General features: G+C 34.7%; 1 pseudogene; it reads left to right on the top strand.

The window, feature by feature from the left end:
* Window positions 1-4528: 4528 nt before the first annotated feature.
* LOC131414220 (coiled-coil domain-containing protein 112-like) overlaps window positions 4529-12917 on the top strand; it is a 61591-nt pseudogene continuing 53202 nt past the window's right edge.

Below are 12917 nucleotides of genomic sequence, written 5' to 3'. Positions count from 1 at the left end.
ATTGTAAAGGAAGAAGTAAAACTGTCACTATTTGCAGACAACATAATTTTATATATAGAAAACACTAAAGACTCCACCAAAAAAATATTAGAACTAATAAATGAATGCAGTAAAGTTGCAGGGTACAAGATCAATATACAGAAATCTGTTGTGCTTCTATACACTAATAATGAAAAACCAGAAAGAGACATTAAGAAAACAATCTCACTTACAATTGCATCAAAAATAATAAAATATCTAGGAATAAATTTAAGCAAGGAGGTGAAAGACACGTACTCTGAAAACTATAAGCCACTGACGAAAACAACTGAAGATGACACAAATAAATGGAAAGATATACTGTGCTTATGGATTGGAAGAATTAATATTGTTAAAGTGTCCATACAACTCAAAGCATTCCACAGATTCAATGCAATCTCTATCAAAATAGCAATGACATTTTTCACAGAACTAGAACAAATAATCTTAAAATTTGTGTGGAACCACAAAAGACCTCGAATAGTCAAAGCAATCTTGAGAAAGAAGAAAAAAACTGGAGGTATCACACTTCCTGATTTCAAACTATACTACAAAGCTACAGTAATCAAAACTGTATGGCACAAAAACAGACACATAGATAAATGGAACAGAATACAGAGCCCAGAAATAAATCCATGCTTATATGGTCAATTAATCCACGACAAAGGAGGCAATAATATACAATGGGGAAAAAAACAGTCTCTTCAATAAATGCTGTTGGGAAAACTGGACAGCTACATGCAATAGAATGAAACTGGACCACTTTCTTACACCATATACAAAATTAAACTCAAAATGGATTAAAGACTTAAATGTAAAACCTGAAACCGTAAAACTCCTAGAAGAAAGTCAGCTCTCTGACATTGGTCTTAGCAATATTTTTTTGGATCTGTCTCCTCAGGCAAAGGCAACAAAAACAAAAATAAACAAATGAGACTACACTTTTGCACAGAGAAGGAAACCATCAATAAAATGAAAAGACAACCTACTGAATGTGAGAAGATATTTGCAAATGACATATCAGGTAAGGGGTTAATATCCAAAATATATAAGGAAGTCATACAACTCAATATAACAAAACCAAACAATTCGATTAAAAAATAGACAGAGGACCTGAATAGACAGTTTCCCAAAGAAGACGTACAGATGGCCAGCTAACACATGAAAAGATGTTCAAAATCGCTAATCATCAGGGAAATACAAATCAAAATCACGGGATTTCACCTCACACCTGTCAGGATGGCTATTATCAAAAGATAACAAATAACAAGTGTTGGTGAGGATGTGGAGAAAAGGGAACCCTCGTGCACTGTTGGTGGGAGTGTAAACTGGTGCAACCACTATGGAAAACAGTATGGAGGTTCCTCAAAAAACTGAATATAGAACTACAATACAGTCCAGCAATTCCACTTCTGAGTATTTATCCAAAGAAAATGAAAACACTAATTCAAAAAGGTATATGCACATATGTTCACCGCAGCATTATTGACAATAGGCAAGACCTGGAAACAACCTAAGTGTCCATTGATTGATGAATGGATAGAGAAGATGTGGTGTATATATATACAGTGGAACACTATGCATCCATAAAAAGTGGGAAATCTTGCCATTTGTGACAACATGGATGGACCTTGAGGGTATTATGCTAAGTGAAATAAGCCAGACAAAGATAAATACCATATGATTTCACTTACATGTGGAACCTAAAACCAAAACAAACAGGCAAACAAAACAAAATAGGAATAGAGTCATACGTAGAAAGAACAAACTGGTGGTCACCAGAGGAGTGGGGGAATGGGAAAAATAAGTGAAGGGGATTAAGAGGTACAAACTTCCAGTTATAAAATAAATAAGTCATGAAGATGTAATGGGGAACATACTCAATAATATTTTAATAACTTTGTATGGTGACAGAGGGTTACTAGACTTGTTGTGGTGATCATTTTGTAATGTATATAAATGTTGAATCACTATGTTGTACACCTGAAACTAATATAATATTGTATGTCAACTATACTTCAATAAAAAATAAATAAAAAAATAAAAAATAAGAAAAGAATAACGTGACAAGCTATCTTTTACAGTGAATTCTTGCTTTTTAGGACTTTTTATTTTTTAGTACTGAGAATTCTAAGAAACGAGGAAGAATATTGAAATTTCAAAGCAAGACGTCGTGAAACACATTAGTAACTAATTTGTTAAGCATGTCCTATAGTTTCCATCAGGCTGGTTGTCTTAAGTGTTAACTTATAGAAATGTAGCCCCCAAATACTATCTCTAAAGAGGATGGGAATCATGAAAAGCCAAAAGCCAAATATCTCTGAGAGATAGATAATTTCAAAATTGAAGTGATCCATTGTCCAAATTCCCAGGGGCTCAGAGACAAATTGCCAACATCAGATTGTCCACCTTTCTCCAAGAGAAAGTATGACAGTAGCAATAGAGTTCAAAGAAGATATATGAATAACTGACCCAAACAATAGCTTCAGAGGGTCTCCAAAGAGGCTTCCTTAGGCAGAGATGCCTGTAACACTTTTCCAGAAAAATTCATCTTTCTCAATGGTGCTAATAACATTAAGGCTTTAAGAAGTACTTTCTGTCTTTTTAACTTTGGGGCAAAACTGTTTCTTGCCACTTATCCAGATGCAAGAAACTGTTCATGCTAGGTGATCCATTAATCCCTCAATTAGACCTATAAATGAAGTGGTTTATAGAGAAAAGAATTAAAGAATTTACAATCTTTGTCAAAAACTCAAAATAACTGCTGTTATGTCTCTGTTTCAAATAAAGATTCATAGGCAGATCTAAAGAGTAATGATTTTTAAATTAAAATGTTTTATGAAATTTTCAAGTAGAGAAATAAAGCTAGAGGATCAGGCTCTGTCTCTGAAGAAAAAAAGGATGAGGTGGGAAGTAGAATAGAAAAGCCAAGCAGGAAAGAAGAAAAATATTTTGAGTTGCGCCCTCTAAAAAATATTTACAGAGTATAGTAAACTATTTAATTCCAACTTTTTATTACTAAGAGAATGGTTCCCTAAGCAAATTAATAGCAAAAATAAGATTCCAGGCAGGATCCAGAACTTAATTATGAGAATAAGTCATGCTTGTCCTTAACAGCACAGTTTGCAAACCAAAAATGTCTCACTTGATGCTTAAGTGTTGACAACAAAAGCGCTAGGAACAATCCTGCTTGACTATGCCTTGGAAAATCATCAGTTGGGGTTAAATGTTAATAACAACAATCATAGACTTTTAGAGAGTGGGGACTATTAGAGAAAATCTGAGTTGATTCCACCTCTCAATGTATATATGAGAAAACGGAGTCCCTCACAGATGGGATGTTTGGTTCAAGATCACAGCTAGTTGGTTAAAAGAATTTTAAATTTTAGGATCATGTCTTAAAATTTGCTGTTCAGATTTCTTTTCTCTACCATAATGCTTTACTTAGTCATAGAATCATAGAATTTCACTCAGATTGGGAAGAGGCATTAAAATTCAGCTTTTTGGTAACCTTTTCATTGAAGCATAACATATACACTGAAAAGTGCACATCATAAGTGTACAGTAAACACCTCCACCCCAGCAGAGAAATAAAACATTATCCAAACCCCAGAAGATCTCTTGGGGCCCTTCAGGTCAAGGCCCACCCCACCCCCCAGGGTCAGATATTTCTACACCCAATTGAAGAATGAGCAAACTGAGGTCCCCTTAGGTAAATGATTTTATTTGCCCAAAAGCAAATTATTAGCAAGAACATGAAACACAGTCTTGTGCCAGTGACTTCAGTATTCTTCCATTAATTTAATTCCGTTTAATTTAACCAACAGTATAGAGCTCAGCGCGATGTAAAACTGCAGTGAGTCCCCCAAATGTTTGTTAAATGAATTAATGAAATCATTCCTGAAGTTCCTCCTGTTTCATACCTTATTTCTGTATCCTCTGTGTGTTTTCTTGGTCTCTCACTCACATCACAAGGTCTCATCATGCCTCGTTGGTGATTCTGGGCTGCCTGAGTATCTCTGAGTGAGGCACTATGATTAAACTGTGTGCATGGATGGTGTTGCCCTTTGGAGGGCTTTTCTCTAGGGGAATTGAACGTAAGCCCCTTTCACTGGGTGGACTCCCATGTCTGCATTTGAAGAACTTTTCCCTGGGTTATTTATTTTGATGGAAAAGAATTCTTCAGTTGCCTAGGGGAACAGGAAGACTGCTAGTATTTTAGAAGCAGTATGGAAGAAGGAGTTTTGCGACCCACTTCTCATGCAGACTTTCACTAAATCCCATTTTCATTTCTACAAGCCCATTCCCATTCTCCTCTGGGGATGACTAAAAGTCGATCTGCTTTTTATTGTCGCCAAGCAATAGCAATTCTAAATAATGGCAGTAATAAAATGCTCTTCTACCCTTAAATATTAAGTTGGTCTGATTCTAAACAATTGTTGTGATTGCTATTATTGAGATTTAGTTTACATACCACAAAAGTCACCTACTTGAAGTGTACACTTGACGAATGCTGGTGACTGTGCTCAAGCCACAGAGCAGCTGCATCACTGTAAAGGTTGTCCTGCCCTCCTCTGCAGCTGATCCCCTGCTCAAGCTTCCAGTCACAGCCACCACTGGCCTGCTTTCTATCACCATGCGTTTCATAATGGAATCAAATGGTACGTAGTCTTTTGTGTTTGTTTTCGGTAACTTAAGGTATTTTTGAGATTCATCCATTTTGTTATGTGTTTTAGTATTTTATTCCTGAGCAGTATTCCACTATATGGATATATCACAATTTGTTTATCCATTCACATGTTGGTGAACATTTGAGTTGTTTCCAATTTTTGGCAATCATGGATAATGCTGCTGCGAATGTTTGGTACATGTCTTCATGTGGACACACATTTTCGTTTCTTTTGGATAAATGCCTAAAAGTAGGATTTATGGAACCTATGTTTAACTTTGTGAGATACTGCTATACCTGCTTCCAAAGCTGCTATCCCATTCTGCATTCCCCCAGCAATGGGTGAGAGCTGTCACTGCACCACGTTGTCAACGCTTGGTACTGTCAGCATTTTAAATTGAAGCTATTTTAGAGGTGTGCATTGTTACCTCAGCATGGTTTAATTTCATTTCCCTGGTGACCTGTGACATTGAGAACCTTTTCCTGTTCTTATTCACCATTTGTTTATCTTCTTTTGTAGAGTGTCTGTTCAAGTCTTTTTTTTTTCCTATTAATGGGCTGTTATATTGAGTTGAAAAGTTCTTTTTATAGTTTGGATACAAGCCTTTGTCAGAGGTATTTTGGATATATTTTTTCCTAGTCTAGACTTACCTTTTTTGTTTCCCTCAATTGTGTCTTTCTAAGAATAAAAGCTTTTAATTTTGATGAAATACTTATCAGTTTTTTCTTTTATACCATGTCCTATTTAAGAAATCTTTGACCCAGGTCACAAAGATTTTCTTCTAAATGTTTTACAGTTTTACTTCTTATGTTTAGGTCTATGATCCATTATGAGTTAATTTTTATGTATGGCGTGAATATGGATGAAGGCTAATTTTTTTGTACAGATATCCAGCTGTTCCAGCACAATTTAAGACTCCTTTTTCCCACGGAACTACCTTGGCTTGGGAAAAGAGTTAGCATATTCCAGGAGGAGAAAAAAGGTCAGTGTGGCCTGGACATAGTGAGAGAGAAGCAGAGCGTTGTGTGATGATGTTGGAGAGAAAGGCAGGGGCCAACCCTGGGTCTAATGGGCCTTGATAAGAAATTTGCGCTTTGTTCTGAAAGCAATATAATTGCTAGAAGTGTTTTCAGCAGAGTCGCTGGATGATCTGATTTATATTTAAAAAGATAATTCTTCATCTGTTTGCACCAATCCAGGGGAACCACCCTGAAGACGGCCACTACCGACCGTGCGACAGTGAGCTGAGTTTGACAGGGTTTTGTTGCTTATGCGGTGGGGCAAAATCTGACCCACAGCTCGGCAGTTCTTCAACTGCCAACCTCACGTTCGCCTTTCCCTCCTTGCAGGAATCTGCGTAAAACCAGAGCTGATGCACTTTTTTGGACGCTAGCTTATATGCTGCCACTGCCAGAACTCTTTGCCAGGGGTGTTAAAAATGCTGCCCAGTGCTCTATGTCCTTTTGGCTTCTCTTCTTTTCGCTATTTCTCTATTGCCAAGATAAACACTGTGCTAACGCCAACAGGAAAAAGCTTAAGAAGACTTTTTAGTTGTTAGAGACGGCATACCCCTTGGTGATTATTACCAGCTTCATTGGAAGTACATGAAATTAACTAAACATGAGGAATCTGGGATAGCATTTTTATAATAAAGAAAATTTATAGTGCATTGTGATCATCCACTGAACTTGAAAATGATTAAATTAGCTTAAATAAAAAGACTTTGATACAGAAAAATTTTCTTCTATATTAGAGTAGGATATAAAAGAAATTGTAGAGCTCTCTAATAATAGAATGGGCTTGTTTTGGCAAAATTTTGTTGAAGAATGGTTGACTAAGTTATATCTAGATTATCTTTTCAGCTCAATTCCAAAAGGCTTTTTATTTAAATATGTATTTGTGCTTAAACTATAGTAGTTTTAGTAGATGTTTTAACTTTCAGAACATTATATACATTGAAGCTAAGAGATGAGGAAATGAAAGTTAATCAAGTTGTATAAATAGATTATTATCAGATTTTCTTCCACTGAATGAGTTGTATATGATTAATATCACCTGTATGGCTGATCAGTTCTACAGATAAGTCTCAAAATTTGCATCATAACTATATAATTTCTCTAAAATTCTGCAAACGTTGGCTAGGAGGAGAGACAATTTATTAAGTACAATGTTGGTACCAATCTTAATAATCTAGACATTCCTTAATTGTACTTTCTTGATATTACCTGACAATAATCCAAATTTCATTTTAAAGATTATATTTAGGCTTTTAAATATAGAATTTAGTTTTAGTCTTATAAAGTTTTAACATTTATTAAAATAGCTTTGCTAGAATGGAGTTGGGAAATACTTTAATTTAAAGAGATGTAGAGAAACTTCCACTTCTGTTGGACTAGATATTGTGAGAAGCCTCCCACTAATAACATCTAGAAATTATGAGATGAATATCTTCAAAACAAAGAGAAAACTGAAACGGGAGTTCTGAGCTGGCACCGCAGCCCTGGTCTCCCTGGAGTGTCTACACTACCAGGAACAGAAACCAGGGTTTGGATAGCCTCAGAAAGGAACGGGAGAGAAGACCTTTTGTCTAGCAAAACAGGCAAAGAACTAAGACTCGCGCATAAAGCTAGGATGCTGAAAGGGCTATACCTCAGTGAAAGGTTGAGCTAGGAAAAAAATCCATATTTTGGTGAAAGGATTCAAAAGGAAACTTTTAAAATCTTAGTCCTTGCCTTCAGGTGGGGGAAAATGTCTCCCCTGAAAATGAATTACAAGCCTATCTGTACATGAGCTCAGGGTTTGAATTTACAACACCTGCTCAGTTTCAGAAACATCATGCTAACAATTTAATTTAAAGTACTTCTGGGAGGGAGTGCACCAGATTGGCAGAGCTCCTGCCGGAAGCATAACATATTCCTTTGGTGAAAGGAATTCTCAACTTGTTTCCTTCAAATTAAGGTCAGCCAAATAGGAGCTCACACACACAAGGAAACAAGCCACAATGAGTAGAGTCAACAAATAGCAAATAGTTAATTAGATAGACTTGACCTAGGACCCAACACAGGACATGAGATGTTGAAATTACCTAATGCAGGATATAAAATAAGTATGCTTAAAATATTTCAGTAAATAAAAAAAGAATATTGTAAATATAACCAAAGACTAAGACTAAGAGAATATTTTAACAATTATGTAAGTTTGGAAAGGAACTAAACAGAATTTAAGGAAATAAAATGTATTTATTTACATTAAAACTCTGGGGATGGGTTAAACATTAGACCAGACACAACTGAAGAGAAATTAATAAACTGGAGAAGAGATCTGAAGAATTATTCAGAATTTAGCACAGAGAGATTACAACAATATGGAGAACAGGTTAAGAGATACAGAAGACAGAATGAAAAGGTCTAACACATGCCTAATCGGAGTTCCAGAATAAAAGAGTAGTGAGAAGAGGGAGAGAAAATATTAATATTTTTTTAAATGAGAACGTTCCATAATTGAAAAAAGACACAAATTCTTAGATTTAGGAAAACAACAAATCCCAAGCAGAATAAATGAAAACTAATCTTAACCCTGTCACATTGTACTCAAAGTGAAACCATCAATGACAAGAGAAGATTAAGAGCAATTTGTTAGAACAGACAACCTACCTACAAATAAAAATTAGATGGATGTCACAGCAGCAAGAATGGGAGCTGGAGAGAATAGAAACACCTCTTCAATGTGCTGAGAGAAAATAAAAGTTAATCTAAAATTGGAAACAGTTTAACTATCTTTCAATAATGAGGATAAAATAAAGACATTTCCAGGCAAACACAAATTAAAGGAGTTAACTGCTCATTTCACTAAAGGAATTTCAGAAGGATGTACTCAAGACAGAAGTAAAATGATCCCAGATGGAAGGTCTAAAATTCAAGAAAGAATGGTATACAAAAAATTGGTAAATATGCGGGTAAATATACCAAGATGGACTGTATTAAAAAAAGTAATAACATTTATTTTGGGGTAAATGTATAAAAATTTCATAGAAATAACTTTTAAAATGAGAGGGGTGTTGTTATGTGTTGAATTGTATCCCCTTAAAAAAGATATGTTGGAGTCCTAAGCCACAATATCTCAGAATGTCACTTTATTTGGAGATAGGGTCTTTAGAGAGGTGAATAAGCTAACGCAAAGTTATTGGGTGGGCCCTAATCCAATGTGACTGGTAAAAAGGAGAAATTTAGACACAAACAGCACACAGGAAGAAAACCATGTGAAGATGGTTCACTTCTACAAGACAAGAGACGCCAAAGGTTGCCAGCAAACCATCAGAGGAATGAGAGGCACGAACAGGTTCTTCCTCACAGCCCTTAGAAGGAACCGATCCTACTGACACCTTGATCTCCGACTTATAGCCACCAGAACTGAGACAAGAAAATTCTGTTGTATAAGTCACCCAGTTTGTGGTACTTTGTTATAGCTGCCCTAGCAAACTAATACAGAAGTGTTCAGAGTAAAATTTCCAATGTGATGAGAGTTCTGATATCTTTATATTATTTGCAAAGATAGGACTATATATTTTAGGCAAACTATGTATGTTAAAATTTTTCTTAGAAGTCACTAAAAAATGGAAATATAATATATATCTCTCTCTTACCACAAGAGAGAATAAACGGAATAAAAAATGAATTTCTATTGGAAATAAGGCTGATTCCACACCTGGGACAGGAAATGTACAAGATGATCCTGGAACATCTTCATACCAGAAAGCAAGGAAGCTCCCAAAGACTACTAACAAAGGACTCCTAAACTAACCCGATTAGGCTGTGCTGGCCAAAGATGGGAAAGTTTATGCATCAACAAAGATGATAACTGCAATGGATTGAAACATATCAAAAAGATTTAAATTTAGAAGTTCAAAATGATACTAATTATTTATGATTTATAGAAATAAATAAATAAACTCATTGGTTACCTTTGGAGGGTGTGAGAAAACGATCTCATCTTGGAAACTAATAAAAAAAGAAAACAAAATCAAGAATTAATCCTGTATTTCCCAAAACATTTCCTGAGTCCTCAGACTATGCAAATATTTGTTATGAGAATTTCCCTTTACAGACTTATTCCAGAAAATACTGTAGATATTTAAAAAATTCAAATATCACCATTTTAAAAACTCCTAGTGAATTAGTGGACCTGGGTAATGACCACCAATGGCAGAGAACACCATAAAAGAGAGAGGTGTCAAACGTTATATATGTCCTGGTAGAAACACAATACACCACCTATGTGATAGCCTTGCCAGAAAAACCCAAAAAACACACAAAAAAACTGAACCTAACTCGGTCAAGGCTTTAGGCCTAGTTAAAATTTTTAGGAAATAGAAGGAGGAGTATGTCAAACAACACCATTGAGTGCCATAGCAAAAACCAGATCACTGGAAACTGTAGGACAGATGACCTAGCCTGTTCAATACGTTAAATTAAAGTAAATGTTCAATACGTTGCATAAAATTAAAATTAGATGCAATAAGTAAAATTTAAAAATAAATAAATAAAAATAAAATAAAAAAATAAAAATATAAAGTAAAATAAATAAAATAAAACAAATTAAAATGAAAAAATTAAAACAAGATAAATAAAAAAATAAAATAAAATGAAAATAAATGGAAGGACAATATACAGAGTAAGAGACTTAGGAGACATACCAACCAAGAAGTAGAAAACTTATTTGGATATTTTTTTAAAGTAAAAAAAATGTATAAAATCATCAGGGAAATAGGAACAGTGACTGGATATTTTGTGATATTAAATATTCCTTTTTAATTTTTAAAGATGCAATAATGGTGTTGTGGTTCTGTTAAAAGAAGAGCACCTTAAAATGATCTGGACAGGGTGGTGGTGGAGATGGGGCTGCCTGGGGGAAATGAGTAAAGGTCTAGATAGAGCATAATTGGCCATGTACTGGCAATTATTAAAGCTGGGTGATGGGTGCATTGGGTTAATTATATTACTCTCTCCAGTTTTATACATGTTTGAAAATTTTGTGATAAAAAAATTAAAAGTAAAACAATAACAATCCCTACTTCACAGGGTGATAGAGTCAAAATTAATTACTGTATTTACTAGCAGAGAGGTCCCATGTATTCATACTCAATTTTTTAAAAGCCATAATCAATTACAAACAAGGGAGAAAAGAAGGAAAAAATGTAGAAAATTCAGGGAAACACAGCACAAAATGACAGAAAATTTCGAACTTATTAATAAAGCCAATTTTAAAATTTATATGGAAGAGTAAAGAGCCCAAGAGCACATAGGCAATTTAAAAAAGAAGAGGAAGAAAAAAGAGAAAGTACTCTACCAATTACGGAGACTTTTAATGAAATTCACATTAAGACAGTATGGAATTGGTGCAGGGACAGACAAAACAGCAGAATAGACTAGAGTGAAGAAACAGACCCATATATCTTACTTGATGTATGATAAAGATGTCTTGTAGATCAGTGAGGAAATGATGGACTATTCCATAAAGAATGGGCTAGTTAGGGAATTACCAATTTGGAAAAATAAAATAAAATCAGATCCCTATTTCATATAAAAAATATTATTAAAAAAACCATATAAAAAATAAACACCAACTAGATTAAAGACCTGAAAGGAATATCATATCATGTCATGTCATGTCAAGTAACGTAACATAACATATACATTATGAACTCTGGGTAGGAAAGGATTTCTTAAACAAGACCTAAAAGGTAACAAACCAAAAAGGAGAAAGATTGATTAGATTTAAAAATTGTGTCTTTTACCAAAGTAAAAAGAGATTATATTTACAACATATATGACTGATAATTGAATCAATAAAATGGATAACTCAATCAATTAAAAAAAGACCAATTACTGTTGGCAAAAAAAAGACAAAACTAAATGGCCAATAACCTCAAGAATAATTCAGCAAACTCAACATAAAATGATGAGATACCATTCACACGTGTCAAATTAACAAAAATTAGAAAGGGTTGCAATTCCAACTGTCAGCGAGGAGGGTGAACAACAGTGACCAGCAAATCTACCTCTAGACGTACCCCCATGTACAAAACTCCCTCACGTGTACACAACAGACGCACACAAAGATGTTCATAGCATCACGGTTTATGAGAACACAGTATTGGAATCAAATGTCCATCTTAAGCAAAACTGATAAAGAAAAATAGAGAAAATCACACAGTAGACTATAGTACTTTCAAGCAATCAAAATTAACTATAGTCACAAATATCAACACGGATGAATCTCATAATATTGAAGAAAGAAACCAAATCACAGATTAAAGAAACATCATGATAACATTTATATGAAGTTTAAGCACGTCCATAAATATATATAACAAAATTACAAAGAAATGCACTGGAATGCTAAATATAAAATTTAAAATAGTAGCTATGGGTTGGGGAGAAGTGAGTTTGTTCTTAACAGGCTATAAATGGGTTAGCAATATTTTATTTCTTAATCTGGATGGTGGGTACCTGGGTATTTATTATATTACAGAGCATTTACATAATATAACTTTTATTAATTATTAAAAATTAATTTAAAAGGTATTAAAATCAGTAACTTATTAACAATAAAATATTAATAAAAACAGATAGAAAAATATAAATTCATTCATTGAATTTCTTAAAACTCCCAGGCACTGCTAGGCACTGGAAAGGAGCATCATGTTGAACAAGAAAGACACAATCCGTAGTTTTCCAGACCTGGAGACCCGTCTAGGAAGACAGACATTAAATGGTTACCACCATTCTAGACGATTTACGGTTCTGAAACACATGATTTTTTATGAATTCTTGCTTTCTCCTGACCATCTTCCACCATGAGGTCTCCTTGACCACAGTTTTCCCTGCTGTCCCCTGCAGGACTGATCCCTCCTTCCTCTCTCAGATCGCTGTGCTCTCCTTTGTCACTTCTGAACTGCAATGATCAGTTTACCATTTGTCCCTACCAGAAGTCTGTGACCTCCTTGAAAACAGGGACCACTTTCCATCTATCCACCATCGTGGCCCATGACAAACGTTGAAAAGCTGTGTTGGCGTGTGGAAAGTGAAGTGCTGAGGAAGTTAAGTAGATAAACACAAGGTTAGGGTGAAAGCAACATACCAAGTCTTTTGCCTCAAAAATTAAAACATTATTGGGCAAAAATTTATTTTAGCATAGCAAACATAAACACAATGATACCATTAAACCACT

The sequence above is a fragment of the Diceros bicornis genome, chromosome 14 (assembly GCF_020826845.1).
Source record: "Diceros bicornis minor isolate mBicDic1 chromosome 14, mDicBic1.mat.cur, whole genome shotgun sequence".
Taxonomy (NCBI): Eukaryota; Metazoa; Chordata; class Mammalia; order Perissodactyla; family Rhinocerotidae; genus Diceros; species Diceros bicornis.
Note: the sequence above shows the minus strand (reverse complement) of the source record. Positions and strands in the feature narration are given on the sequence as shown.